This window comes from Saccopteryx leptura, chromosome 3, assembly GCF_036850995.1.
Source record: "Saccopteryx leptura isolate mSacLep1 chromosome 3, mSacLep1_pri_phased_curated, whole genome shotgun sequence".
Taxonomy (NCBI): Eukaryota; Metazoa; Chordata; class Mammalia; order Chiroptera; family Emballonuridae; genus Saccopteryx; species Saccopteryx leptura.
Window position 1 is genome coordinate 190,850,290 of NC_089505.1, and position 12,935 is coordinate 190,863,224.

Genomic DNA, 12,935 nt, shown 5'->3' on the forward strand with positions numbered 1-12,935 from the left:
CAAGCCAATGACCATGGGCTCAAGCTGGTGAGCTTTTGCTCAAACAAGATGAGCCCTCGCTCAAGCTGGCGACCTCGGGATCTCAAACCTGGGTCTTCCACATCCCTGTCCGACGCTCTATCCACGGCGCCATTGCCCGGTTAGGCCAGAATGTCTTGTTTTGTGAAATAAACCCTTATTATTTGAAATACTTTTAGTCAGTTATTTCCTTTCTTGCAGTTGAAAGCATCCTACCTGATATATGTTGCTACAATCTGAGTGTTTGTAGTCCTCCCAAAATTCCTGTATTGAAATCGAAAGCTCAGTGTGATGGTATTAGGAGAAGGGGCTTTGGGGAAGTACTGAGGTCAGGAGGATAAAACTCTGATAAGTGGGAATAATGCCCTTATAAAAGAGACCCCAAAGGGATCACTTCCCCTTCTGCCATGTGCGGTTATAGAAAAAGATGAACTATGAACAGGGAACTGGGCCCTTGCCAATATGGATCTACAGCACCTTTATCTTGAACTTCCCACCCCCAGAGCTATGAGAAATCAATGCTTATTGTTTAAACCACCCAGTACATGGTGTGCATATATATATAATATATATATATAAATATATTATATATATATTATATATATATATATATATTATAGCAACCCGAATGGACTAAGACACAGGTACTTTAACAGCTTAACATTTTGCTGTTATAAACATGTAAACACTCAAGACACTCTGGGATGTATGCCATTAGTTTGTCCCCATGCCCCCGAGACTGAATTATCTTTCTTCTCTCTTGCATTTCATCCACTTTAATCATCTTATTTTGTGCACACACTCCAGTGTTACAAATAAAATCCCCAAATAGAAAATAAAACCAAAATAAAAGTTTGCTTAAGAAAATTGATCCTGTTAAACCCTTTCAGAGTAAAAGCTGATGAAACAAACATGTCTGTAGTGGTGGGGTTTTCAGGCTGTTAAGCAGGACGAAAGTCCCAAGCTGGAAAATCCTCCAACAAAAGAAGCCCCAATAAGCAATCAGGGACACAAGAAAGGGAGCTCAGATTGCAACTTCAGAGTGGTGCTTTTGTACCACTAAGAGCAAAGGGATGAGTTACTTTCCAGGCCACAATTTACAAACTGGCACCTCTTCAGCTTGCCTTCATGTAAAACCCCAAATGACCAACGACCAAAACAGAAAGACAAAACAAATCTTTGATGTGCACTCTCATTTGACAGCTAAACAAAATGCTACAGTAATGACCTTGATGGAAGTTACAGCAGGGCTACAAGTTCTATGTGGAACAAAATACTTAATGAATTAATTCAACAAAAGAAATGCCAATGGAGGGGAAAGCACCGTGTTAGGAGGAAAGATGCCATGCTAGGAATGATGTGGAATTCAAATATAGGATCTCAAACTTTTGGATTAGGAGTTTTTATTCCTGACATGTGCAATACCAATCAGCACAAAATGTAAGGTAGTAAATTCTACAAGAGAGATACAAGGTCACGTGTTGTGGGAGAGACCAGGTGGGAGAGATTCGATCTCACCAACGGGATGAGAGATCTTTTCATGGAAGTATGGGTGTTTAGAGTGAGTGGTGAAGGGGGAGGTAATATTTGAACATGAGGTTCTGAACATTAGAGAAAAGGGCATTGCAAGCAGAACAAACCCAGCACTATAGAAGGACACTATGTTTTAGTCTAGCTGTAGCATGAAGACAATGTAGTAGGCATTACAGTGGGAACAGTGAGTTAGTGCCAAATCATAGAGAGCAGAAGATTTGGGAACGGTTGTCATGCCAGAGGCAATAAAGAGTTACAGAATGCTCAGGAGCAGGGCATGGCATGTGCAAAGCTATGTTTTAGCAAGATGGGGTCAGCAACAATGAGTGAGATGACTACAAAGGTAGGGGGAGACTACATGACCAGTTTAAAAAGCTGTTATACCAGATAAAATATAGTAAAGCTATTTTATCAGATAAAATATAGTAATCCTTAGGAGGGTTATGTGAGCAGGAGGATGGGTTTAAAATTTAAATAGAAAGGTAGAGTTGTTAGAAAGTGGCAAATGGCCAGAACGCAGAGGGAAAGTTTCACCCAGGCTTTTGCCTAATGTGAATTTCTGAAAGGACAGAGTACCCTCCTAGCCTACAGGTTTAGTTTTCATTAAAATCAAATGGTTCTAATGAATGTCTTTCCTGTTAAATGAGTTAACTAAAGCCCCTTGTGATTCCATGATCTCAATCAGCCTACACAACAGGCAGCTTTGGAGGATTCCTGGCTCACTGCCTTTCTCCAGCAAGCTGCTGTCATTGATGAAGCTGACAATGGCACTGGTCTTGGCGACACTGGATATCCGTCCATGGGAACCTGGACTGGGACCAGCAGACCTCTTAACGTCCAATACTCTTTATTATTAATCCTTTTCAGCTTTAATATTTGCTAAGCTCTTTCGAAGGCAGTCTTATAGAGAATGTCAAAGAGCACTCAAGAAAGGATGTGTGAAGTCCCCACTACTCAGCTGCAAGGGACCCCTGAAGCTTTAGCATTGAGAGTTGCCAGTGGCTGGGAAAACCTAGGAGGGAACAGAGTCAGGCTCTGTGAGGTCTTGCTCATCAGGAAAGCACCTTTCCAGGGCTAGAGTTTACTATCCTGGGCTTTAAAGTAAATGCATTTCCTTACACTGGTTCATACAATTTGGTCCTTGCTACTGTACCAATACAATTTCCTGCCACTATCCAATAAAAACCCTGAATTCTGGCCACACCGAATGGAGCCCTCAGAACTTGATATGCTAGCTCAGCATCTCAGCATCTCAGCACCTCGCATCTCTTGTTTCCTCTACCTGGAATGACCTCCTTTCCTTTGTTGCCTCCAGAATCAGTGGGAAAATTACCTCCTCGGTGGCCATCAGGGCCCAAAGCATGAACTGCAGACTGCCACAGAGCTTACCACCTGTTCAGCCATCGAGTGTCACCCTCATGTCTTCTTTGCAGACAGCCTCCACTCATGGAGGCTGCCCCTTCTTCATCTCTACATCTCTGGCTTAACCCAGGGATTGCACAGAAAAGGAAGGCAATGCAAACAAATAAAATCTTGATATATCTGTTCTAATTTTTAAAAAGTTGTGGATCTTTCCCTTGTTAAGGGTTGATATATCCCCTAGCTATTGTCCAGACCTCTGTTGATTTATATTCCTATGAGTGTTCTGGGATGACCCTTTGCTGGTTAGGAAAAAGAGGCATTTGAAGGAGGTAAAAGAAAAGGAAAGGTTATTATAAGGGCATGACTATGTTATAGTAGTCAAAGGCAGAAAACAAGCTAGAGTCACTTCCTGTGAACTAGAACCTGAAACTGGGACACCATCCACAAGAAGCCCATTCACTAGGCGTTTACTGAACACCACTGCACCAGGTGCTGTTCTAGTGAAAGAGACAGGCAAATCCCTGCAATCTGGGAGCTCGCTTGCTAGAAGGTGGGGTGGTGGACTCGTAAACGAATGACAATTTTGGAAGATGGTGTTTTGAAAACAATAAAAGAGCATAATGTGATAATGAGAAACTGGGTGTTATTTTAGATTGGGTGATCAGAATGTTCTCTTTGAATCAATGACATTTAAGTGGGTAGCTGAAAGACACAAAGGAGGTAAAGTGGGAGGGGGCAGCGTTCCAAGTTAGGAAACAGAGGAGCAAGGAACTCAGAAACACACTCAATGGGGTCCAAGGACAGAAGGAAAGCCCATGAGGCCACCCTTTAGATCAGGGGTCAGGAACCTATGGCTCGTGAGCCAGATGTGGCTCTTTTGATGGCTGCAGACAAATCTTTAATAAAAAGAATAATAACGTTAAAAGTATAAAACATACTCATGTATTATAATCCATTCATTTCCTATCGCTCATGTTCATGGTTATGGGTGGCTGGAGCCAACACAGCTGTCCTCTGGGACAACACCAAATTCTTTTTTTTTTTTTTTTTTTTTTTTTTTTAGGGGTGGAGAAGCAGATGGGCGCTTCTCCTGTGTGCCCTGACGGGAATTGAACCTGGGATTCCTGCACGGCAGGCCGACACTCTACCACTGAGCCAACCGGCCAGGGCCACCAAATTCTTATTGGATTATGTGTAACGTACACGGTCGTTGTGAGGTCAGGAAGTAAACTTCCCTCCTGTTAATCAAGTAGTCAGCTAGCTAATTGCAGAAACCCTTTTGAAGAAGAAGATGGCTAAAAGAAAAAAAGATGAGGTGTATCATACTTTTCAGCAGGAATGGACAGAGGAATTCGCCTTTGTGGAGAGAGCAGGTTCTGCAGTGTGTCTAATATGCAATGATAAAATTGCATCAATGAAATGGTCAAATATAAAGCGGCACTTTGACACACACCATACTACATTTGCATCGAAATATCCAGCAGGGACAGCAGTAAGAAAGCATGTCAAGAGCTACTGTGCATTCTCCCAGGAAGAAATACAAATGGCCAACAGATATATGAAAAGATGCTCATCTTTGTTAGTTATTAGAGAAATGCAAATCAAAACTGCAATGAGATACCACCTCACACCTGTTAGATTAGCTATTATTAACAAGACAGGTAATAACAAATGTTGGAGAGGCTGTGGAGAAAAAGGAACCCTCATTCACTGTTGGTGGGAATGTAAAGTATTGATAGTACAACCATTATGGAAGAAAGTATGGTGGTTCCTCAAAAAAACTGAAAATAGAATTACCTTATGACCCAGCAATCCCTCTACTGGGTATATACCCCAAAAACTCAGAAACACTGATATGTAAAGACACATGCAGCCCCATGTTCATTGCAGCATTGTTCACAGTGGCCAGGACATGGAAACAACCAAAAAGCCCTTCAATAGATGACTGGATAAAGAAGATGTGGCACATATACACTATGGAATACTACTCAGCCATAAGAAATGATGACATCAGATCATTTACAGCAAAATGGGATCTTGATAACATTATACAAAGTGAAATAAGTAAATCAGAAAAAACCAGGAACTGCATTATTCCATACGTAGGTGGGACATAAAAGTGAAACTAAGAGACATTGATAAGAGTGTGGTGGTTACGGGGGGAGGGGGGAGAGGGAAAGGGAAAGGGGGGGAGGGGCACAAAGAAAACTAGATAGAAGGTGACAGAGGACAATCTGACTTTGGGTGATGGGTATGCAACATAAGTGAACGACAAGATAACCTGGAGTTGTTATCTTTGAAAATATGTATCCTGATTTATTGATGTCGCCCCATTAAAAATAAAATTATTAAAAAAAACCAAACAAAAAAAATCAATAAAGAAAAAAAAAAAGAGCTACTGTGCAGAGTGCAAGCTAGTCAGCAGCAACTTCGTATTTGGACCCAACAAGGTGACTGGAATTTGGCTAGCTTTGCTGGTGCTTTAGCAATTGTGAGAAACGGAAAGCCATTCACAGATGGAGAGTATGCCAAAACATTCGTGCCTGATGTTGCCAATGAACTCTTTGACGACTTTTCAGATAAAGACAAGATAATCAAATGAATAAAAGACATGACTCTGTCGGCAAGAACTGTTCACAATCGTACCATCATGGTGGCAAATCAGACTGAGGCAACACAAGTGAAGGACATAAATGCAGCACCATTCTTTTCTTTCATTATAGATGAGTCAACAGACATAAGCCATTTATCCCAGTTCAGCATGATTGCAATGTATGGTGTCGGTGACACACTATGTGAGGAAAGTCTTGCTGTTTTGCCTATGAAAGATACAACAAAAGGGGAGGATTTATTCAAGTCTTTCATTGAGTTCACTAAGGAAAAAATCTACTGATGGATAAACTTATTTCGGTGTGTACTGATGGTGCTCTATGCATGGTGGGGAAAAACAGAAGATTTGTAGAGCTTCTTCATGAACATGAAAAGAGACCCATCCTAAGTTTTTAATGCATCCTACATCAGGAGCACTTTGTGCTCAGATGTCTGGCGAGTGTTACATCCTAGGAGACAGGCTACAGCAGACACAAAGTGAATTTTATAAGTTTTATTGCAGACCTGCACAGGGACTGCAGGCAACCCATGCAAGGGAGCACTGCAGCCCCCCAAACCTGCACAGGGATGCAGGTAACCCACGCCTCCGAAGAGACTGGAGCACTGCAGCCAACCAAACCTGCGCAGCCAACAAACTGCGCAGGGACTGCAGCCCCCCAAACCTGCACAGGGACTGCAGCTCCGAGCTTCTAAAATGGCTCCTTTTTATAGGGTGGCTGTCTAGGATGAGCAAGCATCATACAGAAGCTGATGTGGCTGTTAGTCATTGGCTAGGGAGGTCATGCGCAGTTACGGGGGGGGGTATTACTCAGTGGAGAATTTCAAACATAAACTTCTGATAAGGGTCTCTGACTCAATGCAGGACGTTGCTGAACTCTTTGTTCTCAGTGTCACAGGGACCTTGTACACTCTTGGCAGCCCCAGCATGTCAGTACTCCCTGAATCTAACAGCGAGCAGCTTGGTGAGGTGATGTCGCTGGTCATTCGGGTGGTCAACTTTATAGTTACCCGAGCTTTAAATGATCACCAGTTTAAAACACTGCTGGATGAAGTTGGGAATAATTATCCTGGTCTGCTTCTGCATAGCAATGTGCGTTGGTTGTCAAGTGGGAAGGTGCTCAGCCATTTCACGGCTTGTCTGAGTGAAATCCAGACTTTTCTTGAAATGAAAAATGTTGAGCATCCTGAGTTAGCTAACACTGAGTGGCTCCTGAAGTTCTACTATGTCGTGAACATGACTGAACATCTGAACCTGCTCAATGTGAAAATGCAAGGCATTAGAAATACAGTCTTATCCCTTCAACAAGCAGTGTTTGCATTTGGAAACAAGCTGGAACTCTTCATCACTGACATTGAAACAGGTCATTTACTACACTTTGAAAAACTGGGAGAATTTAAAGATGCATGCACAGCAAGTGACCCTGCTCAACATCTTGATCTCCAGCAGCTAGCAGGCTTCACATCTAATCTCCTGCAGTCATTCAAAGCACGCTTTGGAGAATTTCATGAGTGCACTTATCTTTTTACGTTCATCACCCATCCACACGAGTGTGCAGTGGACAGCGCCGACATGAGTTACATCCCCAGTGTCTCCATCAGAATTTTGAGCTACAAGCTCTGACCTGAAGGCCTCAGACATGTGGGTGAATAAGTTCAAGTCACTGAATGAAGATTTGGAAAGACTTGCACGACAGCAAGCAGAGTTGGCGAGCAAACACAAGTGAGGAGAAATGAAAAACTTCAATCTGTGGACCAGCTGATTGTCAATACTTGGAACGCACTTCCCGTCACATACCACACACTGCAGCCTCTGAGCATTGCTGTACTGACAATGTTTGGCTTTATGTGTGCATGTGAGCAGTCTTTCTCACATCTAAAGAACGTTAAGACCAACCTACGATTACGTTTAATGGTTGGAAGTCTCAACGCCTGCATGAAGCTTAACCTCACTACCTATCAACCAGACTACAAAGCCATCAGCAAAACCATGCAACACCAGAAGTCGCATTAATGGTAAGAAGTACTTTATTCATCATTGGTTAGCAACAGCATAACAACGTTATTAAAAAGAATTCAGAGACTTATTGTACTTTAAAAATGTTGGTCTTACATAAAATGCACACATTTACTTGTATTTAGTGTTAAACATATTGTATGGCTCTCACAGAATTACATTTTAAAATATGTGGCATGCATGGCTCTCTCAGCCAAAAAGGTTCCCAACCCCTGCTTTAGGTCTTCTAGGGGCCACAATATTCTTCTCTCTGTTTTCTCTTTGCTGTTGATTATCTTCCTTCTGCCCTGAAATCTCCATGGTAGTGAGCTCTATCTGTGCATTATGACATCTCACTATATCCACTTCCACCATCTGGTCTTAGTTTCTTCTTTCAGGAGAGATAACCTAATTGGCTTAGCTCCTCTCCCCTGACAGAGTTCTTTATGGTTGCCCAGAAACCTAGGAGGCATTCTAGGCACTCTCCTCTCCCTTTTTGTCCTAGAGGAAAACCCTTACTAAGACTTCTTCATTCTTTCTCCAAAATATTTATCCTTTTTAACTTCTCTTCATCTCCACTGCCATCACCCACCCTGCTCAACACTAAATCATCTGTCACCTGATCTAATGAATTATCATACTCATGAATCGCTTTGTTTTCATCTTGCTCACCATTCTTTGTAAAAAATGAGCGATCTTCAAATATTGCCAATTGGGAGATAGACTCATTTGTGGTGGTAATACATATTAGAAACTTTGGGATGGATTTTTCAGACCCTATTTCCTTGTTGGAAAATTTGAAATGCCTCTGGGGGGAGTATGAAGTGAGGTATTACTGATTGGAAGGTTTGGTTTCATGAATGGTATGGAGGCAGAAACACTGAGAACCACCCCTCTATCCTGGTGTTTTGGGACTCAGCATCAGTTTACACTTGTTAGTGTGGCCTGGATCTTGTGACCAGTTCTAATTACTGTGCTCTTCTTCTCCTCAAGCTTCCCCACATCTACCCACACTCACTTTATTGACCATGTACCTGCACTACCATGATTAGCCATTGACTAAGATCATGATAACTACAGATATTGCTCTGTGCACTAGAACAGGTTCTTCCTCAGAACTACACCTGCACCTGTTGAGATCTTCCCTGTGCTCTCTGCCTAGGGTTGACTGAGTTAGCAAATAAATAGAGAGGATACCCAGTTAAATTTGAAGTCTAAATAAACAACAAAAAAAAGTTTGAATATCTGTAATTCCCAAATACTGCACATCCTATGTTTTATCTGACAATTTTACCTGCCTTTTACCCTGACCCACTGAGCAGACCTTGTTTCAGATCCCTATTCCTGCCTAAATCTGACACATCTGGCTACAGTTAACAAGCCAATCTCTGGGCATTTCCTGTGATCTGAGCCTATCTAGCAAAGCAAGGTATGCTCTTGAAGTGATGGTGAGGCATCAGTGAACATGCTGTCATGCATATTTCCTTTGACACATTGTGACCTCATCCATGAAGAGCCTGCGTGATCACAACACCCTTGGCTTGCCTTTGATGTTGTGGAATACTTCATGCATGATGTTCAAAAGATCTAGTCACAAAGAGGAACTTCAAAATAGTTTCACTATTATAATTAAGTGTGGAGCACAGTTTCCCTTGAATGCCTCTTCTAGTCTCTCAGTCCAGTAGTATTACAGCATTAGAGTCACATGGGACCTTTGCTCAATGAGCTTTATTGAACAATCTAATTAAAACTTATGAAATTCTCTCCTGGGGATAAGGGCAGGCTTCAATACCCTCATTTTAGAGATGAGAAAACTAGAAACAAATTATTTCCATTCTGCTAAGAGGTCATTTGCAGCTGTGTTAGGAATCAATAAGTAAATACACTATGAATTTAAAGCAGACAATAATGGAAATAGTTCATATTCTGACACATTTTTTTTTCTTTTTTTTTTGCCATTGAAATAAGCTAAGCTGTGAGTGTGGAGAAGGTCTGATGCCAGGGAGCTCTAGAAAAAGATGTGAACCTCTGATTAATGACCCCAGGAAAGGCAGCGACATCTTTACAGTCACTCTTTGAACACAACCAAAAGTTAGTTTATTTAAAATAAAACTTATTTAAACCAGATTAAAGCACATCAAAAGTTCAATGTGATCTGATCAATATCAAATTATGCTTTTGGCTGAGATATCATGTTGCTTTCTCCATAGGGAGCTTTTGCAAAGAACTGTGATGTGTTTGTTTCTTTAATTCTGTTTCCCTGCCACTTTCTTCATGGGCAAATAATATGTGTATATTTTAAAATAGGGTGAATGATAAATACAAGGAGATAAAAAATGATGAGTAAGACAGTCCTTCTCAATCCCATCTACTTTTGGCTGCATTCTCCACGAGTCATAGAAGATTCATTTCTCTAATTAACATAGCTTTTCTCACATTAATATTTACTGATATGTCAGGTAGCTAAATGATATGGCCACTATCAATTATTGACAACATTTTTCTCAATACTTGGTTAAGTAGCAAGGTAATTTCAACAGTAATCTTATCTTTGCAGAATGGATTGCAGTGAGAACTTCATTTCCTTCAGTTCTATAAACAATTATGGGACTGTTTGGCATTGATAAGAAAGATGGATTTCTTTTTGTTTTTTTACTGCTAAAGCTAATAGGGTGCTCCATAGTCTATTGTCAACCAACACATTATACACAGAGCTCATTTCAAGTTAGGTGACAAATAGCATCAGTGATCTTGAGAAAGAACAAAGTTGGAGGAACCATGCACCTGATATCAAATCATACAACAAAGCAATAGTAATCAAAACAGGATAGTACTGGCATAAAATCAGACATAATAGAGAGCCCATAAACAAAGCTATGACTTTATAATCAATTAATATTTCACAAAGGAGGCAAAAACATACAATGGGGTAAAGATAGCCTATTCAATAAATGGTGTTGGAAATATTGGACAGATGTGCAAAAAAAAAAAAATGAAACTAGACCACCTTTTTACACCATATACAAGAATAAACTCAAAATGGATTAAAGACTTGAAACCATAGAAATCCTAGAAGAAAACAATATCAGTAAAATCTCCAACATTTCTTATAGCAATATTTTTTCTGATATATCTCCTCGGACAAGGGAAACAAATGAAAAAATAAAGAAATGGGACTACCTCAAGTTAGGTGAAATTCTTGTCATTTGACTGGGTCTTTTATTTCTCTAAGAGATTATGATGAAGAAATTGATTATGTTAACTGGGCATCTCTTGGATATTTTGAAACAAATATGATTTTTTTCCTTAAAGCAAGAGACAGGGAGTCAGAGAGAGGGACAGATAGGGACAGACAGACAGGAAGGGAGAGAGATGAGAAGCATCAATTCTTTGTTGCAGCACCTTAGTTGTTCATTGATTGGTTTCTCATATGTACCTTGACCTGGGGCATGGGGGGCAGGGGCTACAGCAGAGCAAGTGATCTCTTGCTCAAACCAGTGACCTTGGGCTTCAAGCCAGCCATCATGTGGTCATGTCTATGATCCCATGCTCAAGCCAGCGACCCCATGGTCAAGCTGGTGAGCCCACGCTCAAGCTGGTGACCTTGGGGTTCTGAACCTAGGTCCTGTGAGTCCCAGTCTGATGCTTTATCTACTGTGTCACCGCCTGGTCAGGGGGAACAAATATGATTTAAATGCTCCTGTATGACCACAGGTTTTTGTAGTCCAAGGGACCAATATACTTTCTTGGTGCCAGGATAGCCATGCTGCTTTGAAGCAGCGTATAAAGAAGTGCATTTTTCTCTACTTGCAGGACTATGGTAGTCAATATTTGCCTTCGAGGGCAGCTTTGCTTAGTGTCCTAGGGAGCTTTTGGGAGGAGAGGAGTCTGTGAGTTCTGAATTTTCAGCTTCTATAGACTTAGCAGAGTCTTTGATTTTCTTTTTCAAGTGTTCTGAATGGCCAGAGCTCTGTTTTCCCAATCAAATTGTAAAACTATCCATAAAGAAAACTCTTTTAAGACATAGACAACAGAAGTATTTTTTTTCGTGTGTTTTGAGTCTGTTGATATCACCTCATTAAACAATGTCGGAACTTGACTAGAAGGCAAGAGTTGAAGGAATTGTTGTTTAATGAGGTTGTAATGAGAGAACATTGAAGTTTGCTTTTTTTCTTTGCCTGTTTCAAAACTCATGGCTTAATGTGATACAAAATATTTGAACTCAAGCTCTCAAATAAGATATTTCTTAGTGTGTAGTGGTTAAGAGTTTAGTAATTCTGCTACTAAATAACTGTGTGACCTTGGGCACAATGTGTAATAAGTATTAGTTATCATGATTTATAATCAAGTAAAAAATAAGGGTTTGGGTAGACAAATTCAAATTATAGAACAAGAACTTTTATTTTTAAGTGAGAGAGAAACAGAGAGTTAGGGAGAGAGATGAGAAGCATCAATTCTTTGTTGAGGCTCCTTAGTCTCCTTAGTTGTTCATTGATTGCTTTCTCATATATGTCTTGACTGGGATACTTGAGGAAAGCAAGAGACCCCTTGGTCAAATCAGCGACCTTGGACTCAAACCAGCGACCTTGGGCTTCAAGCCAGCAACTTTTGGGTTCAAGCAAGAGACCTCAGGGTTTCGAACTTGGGTCTTCAGCATCCCAGGCCCATGCTCTATCCACTGTGCCACCACCTAGTCAGGTAAGAACAAGAACATTTTTATACAAATACTTCAGTAGGGTAGGGATAACTTCTTTATTTTACAAATTAGGGATTTAATGATAATAAACAATGTAAACCACTTTAGACATTTGTTGTATTTTGTTAAACCTGGAAATTTTAATATTTATCAAAATGAAATTATTATGAAGGCAGATCCAGTGATTGGAATTTTCATTTATTTTGCTAACTTAAAATGGATCAAAATATCTCTTTGATTTTGATAGCTGTTTTATAATCAGTTTAAGGATGAGGAGAATGAAATTTTGATGGCTCAGTCACAGTTACAATAAGCTTATTTAAAGGAATATGAAAGAATTATTATAAATATAGACTAACCTAAATTGAAGGTTAATAGAATGTGACAGACCTGACAAAATGTAATAATAATAGTAGTGAATAATAATAGCTAAAATTGCCTGACCTGTGGTGGTGAAGTGGATGGAGGGTCGACCTGGAATGCTGAAGTCACTGGTCAAAACCCTGGGCTTTCCCTGTCAAGGCACATACGAGAGTTGGTCAAGGCATATACGAGAAGTAACTACCAGAAGTTGATGCTTCCCTCTCCTTGTCCCTTTTTTCTCTCTCTCTTCTCTCTAAAATAAAAAAATTAGCTAACATTTATTCAGCATTGAATATAATCAGGTATTGTAATTAGAGTTTTTTATGCATTCATTGATCTCATTCTCACAACTCAATGAGG